A 6,000-nucleotide genomic window follows, 5' to 3' on the forward strand; every position below is an offset into this window, starting at 1 on the left:
TCTTTTTTTTCCTCTCTCTTTCCCTCATGCCCTTATGAAGTAGTCCAATGGGGAATACAATATTAGAAATAGATTTTTAAGAGAGAACAAGATTAAAAAAATGCAAGATCTTATATTTTTCATGTAATGACCTGTTCTGTATTTATGAGGAGAACCATTCAATGGCAAAGCAAAAAGAAAAAAAAAAAAGAAAGAAAAAAAGTAAGCAAACAGATTAATTTACATATGAGCATCTATAAAACCCATGATCTTTTAAACACCTCTAGAACCAGAATTTGTAGTTCAAAAACTAAAAAATAAGGTTATAAATAAAATATTGTTGGTTTTTCTGTACCTGGACACAACTCACTTGTAGTATGGCTCAAATGTGAGAAAATTGAAGGTAATTAGATTTCCTACTTTCTAAGAAAGAAAAAAAAAATATTGTATTCTTCAGTCACAGCATCAATCTCTATGGTGTCCTATTTCATTAGCTGACTTGAGTATTGGATCTATATTCAAGGATGCTGTGGTATTTTTTTTTTTTTTCCTTCTCATTAGGAGCACCCTTTGTAGAATGCTCAGATTAAAAAATAATGATTTTGTGAAGTAAATTCAATCCCACTTGGAAGAAAGTTTCATTATAATTTATTCACTGTCTCCTAGGTTAAGTTCTACTGGCTAGATAAAGTACAAGAGAATGTGAAGGTATTCTAAATTATCTAAGTTGAAAAATAATTTTCGGTGCTGAGTATCAGCAAATTCAGTTCAATTCCACAATAATTATTAAAGACCTTCTATGTTTTAAACACTGATCTTAGTGCTGTGGGTACACAATTGACAAGACCTGCTTCTTGTTCTTAAATCATGAAATATAATTAGAAAAAATATCAGCCTGTTATTGAGGGCTAGCTCTAATTTTACTGTTAGGTGGAAGGCTGTGAATTGGGAACCTGAAATTTCAAAAATATTGGGTTACTGTTATTACAGAAAACTTGATTTATGGTTTCTTCTGTCCTTCTGGAAGAACTGATTCTGTTCTTTCAAATGCAGATTGCAGAGCTGTAAAGGTGTGTGAGTTTGGATTTGCCATGATGGGTGTGTGCACAGCAAGAGATAGCAATGTTAATACAGTGGTAATTCACTAAAGTTACTTGAAGGAACTGGAGAAATTTTAGGTATGAGAACATACACTAGCTTCCAAGTAAAAGAGGAACTTGCTGGTTCTTGGTACCTTGGCACTCTCCTGATATTTTAACATAGTATGTCTATGACTTCTGTCTTGATCTATGTGAAGCAGAGTGAAAACAAACACCTCTTATTACTGACCTTGAAACCTACCACCTCATTGGTGAAACGAGTGATGCCCAAGCTGGAGAAAACTTCATCTCCTAACGGAGGAGCAGCTTATATACTCCCACTTAATTCTGCAGGCTGGAGCTCACACCAGGGTTTTGTGGTCTCCAGGTGTGGAAAATCAATCACTACTGGCAAAGTAGGTCAGAGAACTGGGATGAAGGGAAAGCAAATGAGTAAGACCACATAAGGGTTTGGTTTTTTTTGTTTTTTTTTTTTTTTTTAGATCACTAATTCTCCAGTAGCTTTTTCCTCCCTTGTATTTTACCTCCCTTTGTTAGGAACACAATTCACGTTTACTTTCACTGTGGAGAAGACCCAAAAAAGGGGAAAACACATGTTGGCTGTCATTGGCTAAGCTATTCAGTATAGAATGTACTTAATATATTCCCAAGCTGCAGATCACAAAACAAACAAACAACCCACTAAGGGATATCCAGCAAGTGCTAGTCCAGAGAAGAGTGGTATAAGCCAAGAGGGAGAAGAATCCTGCCTTCTCTATTTGATTTGTGTTCCCTGAGCTCTCTCTTTGCTGACTCTGAACCTTCATTCACTTTGAGCTGATAATTCTTACGGAGTTAGTCCCAGCACACAATTCCCCTTGGCTGTGAGGGTTGGCTGAACGGTTGGAAAAATTCTACTAAACAGAATGAGAGGTGAACTCAAACTAAAAAGTTAAGTAAGAAAGCATACATCTCAGTCCTGTAGGAGATTATGATTGTTCTAATAAATACATTCTAGAAGCAAAATATTGATGAAAGACTGGTTAAGCCAAACTTGACCTTCAAACACTTGACCAAAGGTCCTTGTTGCAAGTTTTGGGGTTGAAGGGTAGAATGCTATAAATGCATTACCTAGAGGTATGTGCCTAGAGATTTATGATTAACAGTGTCTATATTTGCTCTGCACAGCCCTCTTGGCTTTTGGCCCTCCAATACAAGAGTCGCACTGTGTTAGATGTGTTAGAGACCATCATGCCCTGTGGACTTCTTGGTCCAGCAGAAAGTTCATGTGACTGTCTAACATCTGGTATATCCTGGTAGCAAAACACAATTCTATGTCAATATCTCTTCATTATATCCAAAGGCAACCAAGTGGTAGTACTCTTAAATACTTATGTGCACCAAAAATATGTCCTTTACAAGTAACCAAGTTAAGGTAACCTGATGATAAGTGTGTGTGTGTGTGTGTGTGTGTTCCCTACTAAAGGTATGTAGTTTGCTTCAGGGAAACCATCAAGGGTATTTTATAAAGAAGATTCTGCAACATTTCCTTTTTCTTTAAGGAATCTTATACACCTGGCTATCACATCAATCTCTTAAAATCTTCTGAATGTGTCCAAATATATTTTCAGTGGCAAAATAGGATAATTTGGTATAGTTCATGCACATATGCCCTGATACAGCTTTACTAATTGTTCCCTCATATTCTGAATATTCTGTAATCAAATATCATCTTTTCCCAAATTGAAATAGGTCATTTGATCTTGGAATGTTGACCAGTGTTTGTTTGAGGAGAAAAATGTTTCTAGTCCATGATTGCTACCAGGCCTTATAATCAAAGAGTTAAAAATCAGAATGTTTGAGACGCCATACTATGAAATTCTGAATATGGATTGCTGGAAAGTAACTTGACAGTAGAAGGGTTATTTGCATGAGGGAAGGAAAAGAAGACATTTTTTTTAGAACAGGAGTTACTAAAACATGGCAAAAAAAATAAATGGATGGCCCAGAGTATCCAGCGTTTCCAAGGTAAATATTGAAAGGTGGAAAAACATCAACAACTATCCTTTATCCTTTTGGGATAATCTTCGAGATGCTTAGATAAGTAGAAGGGTCAGGTGAGTGGTTGTGAATACAGCGCAGTGCTCTAAAGCAATGTAATTTTTAAATAATGTGTTCTATTGTTGATTTGGTCTTCAGGTTGCTAGTTTCAATAAGGATATTGAAGATAATGATATCGTTAAATATCACACACACAACATGTGGGTGACTCACGAGTCAGACTCTTCTAAGAAACCATTTCTATGTTTCTCATAAAATATATTAGCACAGAGTCAAATCTCTTATAAAACATCTCCTTCCAAACTATATGCATATCATTATTTTTGATTAGAATGTGATTTCTGTACAAAAGCTACTTTATTTATTTTTTTAAAGATTTTAATTTTAAGTAATCCCTACACCTAATAGGGGGCTCAAACTCACAAACCCTGGGATCAAGAGTCACATGCTCTTCCGACTGAGCCAGCCAGGCGCCCCTGTACAAAAGCCACTTAAGGTAAAAATGAGTTTCAAAAGTTGCCTTAAAAAATGAGATACCTTCTATTCTTTTTCTTCTGCCATAAGGAGAAATATGAATTCCTAAAGACTCTGTATTAGATAGAAACCGGCTGTGACACCGTGTCTTTCCATGCTCCAGCAAGATACAAAATAAGATACATCTGGCTCCATGAGAGGAAAAAAGAAATGTTGAATAAATGCACTATCAATTAAGATCCAAATTTAGATGCTGAGTGAAGCATTCCTACAGCACAAATCAGTTCCTGTCCTTTTGTTTTTTTCAAGTGCTGCCAACAAAACTCCTGAGGCTTCACCCTTTCTTAGCGTTATTTAAGAAATACATACACATTACATATAAAATTATAAAATTAAATTGGATAACACATGTTTAGCAGCAGTAAGTGAAACTGCCATTCATTTTGCTTTTGCCCAAGATAAACAAGATTAAAAAAAAAAAAAAAAGGAGGGGGGGTTGCAGCGAGACAATCAATTAAGCCGTTTTCATGAAAGCACATGATACTGGAAGATCCTCCTGTTTTGTAAATTTTGTCCTGCCCAGGAAATAAGGATTCTCATATATCCACTGCACAAAATATAGAAAGTAAGGACCTCTGAAACTCCAGACCATAAAGCCTTATCTTTCAATATTTGTTCCAGTAATTTAATTTCACTTTCCAGATTATTAAGACTACACTTTATTATCCATTTGATGCTGAATTGCTGAGTTTGACTTTGTCCCAATGGCATCAATCCTGTCTTTATCGGGTTGGCAGAAGTAGTGAATATATGCCTTTTAACCCAGATGAAAGGGAAGCTTCAGTGTGGTTTGAAGGAGACGGACTGGTCTCTGTGGTGGCAGGGGAATCTCTTCTGATTTATGTCCCATAATCCTGAGAACTTGGCAGCATATCCACTAGCTGGGCCCCAAGATATCATGATGAAAACCCACTATGGGAACCCCTAGCATTTATGTCCATGTATCAGTAAGTCTTCTGAATGACAATTAGTAAATCTCCTTACTTCTCTGCCCCTGGTTCCACATTGGAAGAGGTAAAAATAAAGTGGACCTTAATTTCTATTTAAGCACAATTGCTAGTTTTGTAGCGTGTATGATTCTCTAAGAGAAACAAGTGACACATCAATCCAATTAAATATATTAAAACGTACACAAGAGTAATTATGCTATAATTTATTGTATATGCTTTTTTATGGGAGCTACTATAAAATTTTAAATCAAATAATTTGTAATACTAGGGAAATCATGAGTTTCTTTACTAACGGAATCATTATGAAGAAAAATTAACCTTAACAAAATGTGTACAATGCCTCAAAAGTCAAATGTTGACGTGGAATTCCCAGTCCTATGGCTAGTTCTGTTTTTAAGAAATAAAGTTTTACAAAATGAAAGAGAGAAGTAATAAAGTTTCTCTTTCCAGCATCCTTCAAGCAGAGTAACTCATAATTGTAAAGGTATTTCTCAACATAAATTGACTGTTAAAGAATGAAGTTTAGCTCACTCGGACCATAAAAATGTCATGTAGTTATGTATTCTCACCTAAAATTTTTTCAAGAGTCTTGCAAACAAGTCACTCTTAAAAAATCAATGCCGGCTTTTATGTGCTCAGTTGCATTTTCGTTTTTCAATATATATCCTTACCCTATGTAGAAGTCTATTTTATCTCAGCATGTGTTCAAGCTCTCCAGAAATACTCTAAAATCAGAATCTGTCACTTCTACATAGCATTTAGTTACATGATCTGGAGTTCATCCCTAACAATATTGGGGACAACTTAAGGTGCATATTTTATTTCCTAGGCTTTGTAGGAGTGGTACCTCTTTTAATTTCTACCTCCAAGAAAAGTGAAGAAAACCAGGAATTTTGCAATACTGAAAAATGCTTAAAAAGCTGCGGAATATATAAAATACTTATATATATATATAGTTTATCTAATCTATAATTTTATAAACACAAACGTGTTACCATACTTCCTATCAAAAACAAATGCCAATATATATTGATTATTCATCAGAAAGTATATGCTAATGAGATACAAATCTCATTTATTGGCCAACATGATTTCAACTTATTGACATCATCATTAAACTCTTGTAAAACTCTATAACAAATCTTGAGAGTGATTTGTAATAGGTATTTAAAAGCCATTTTAGTAATCAGAGGAAGCAGTGATGTTCAGGAGTAAAGATCCACAATTAATGTCAGAAATAAAGGGGGCTTGTGGAAATTAGTGGGATACCATTAAGTAATTCTAAGGTAATTCAAAAATAAAAATTGTGTGCTTTATAGTTTAGAAAGTGCTTTCATCTGTTTTCTTATTTGTTGAGCCTTGAAAGGATGGTGAGTGTATTTTAATTAATATATCAA

This window comes from Mirounga angustirostris, unplaced genomic scaffold (genome assembly GCF_029215605.1).
Source record: "Mirounga angustirostris isolate CCGP_5_RB_7025 unplaced genomic scaffold, mMirAng1.0.hap1 SCAF_13, whole genome shotgun sequence".
Lineage (NCBI taxonomy): Eukaryota > Metazoa > Chordata > Mammalia > Carnivora > Phocidae > Mirounga > Mirounga angustirostris.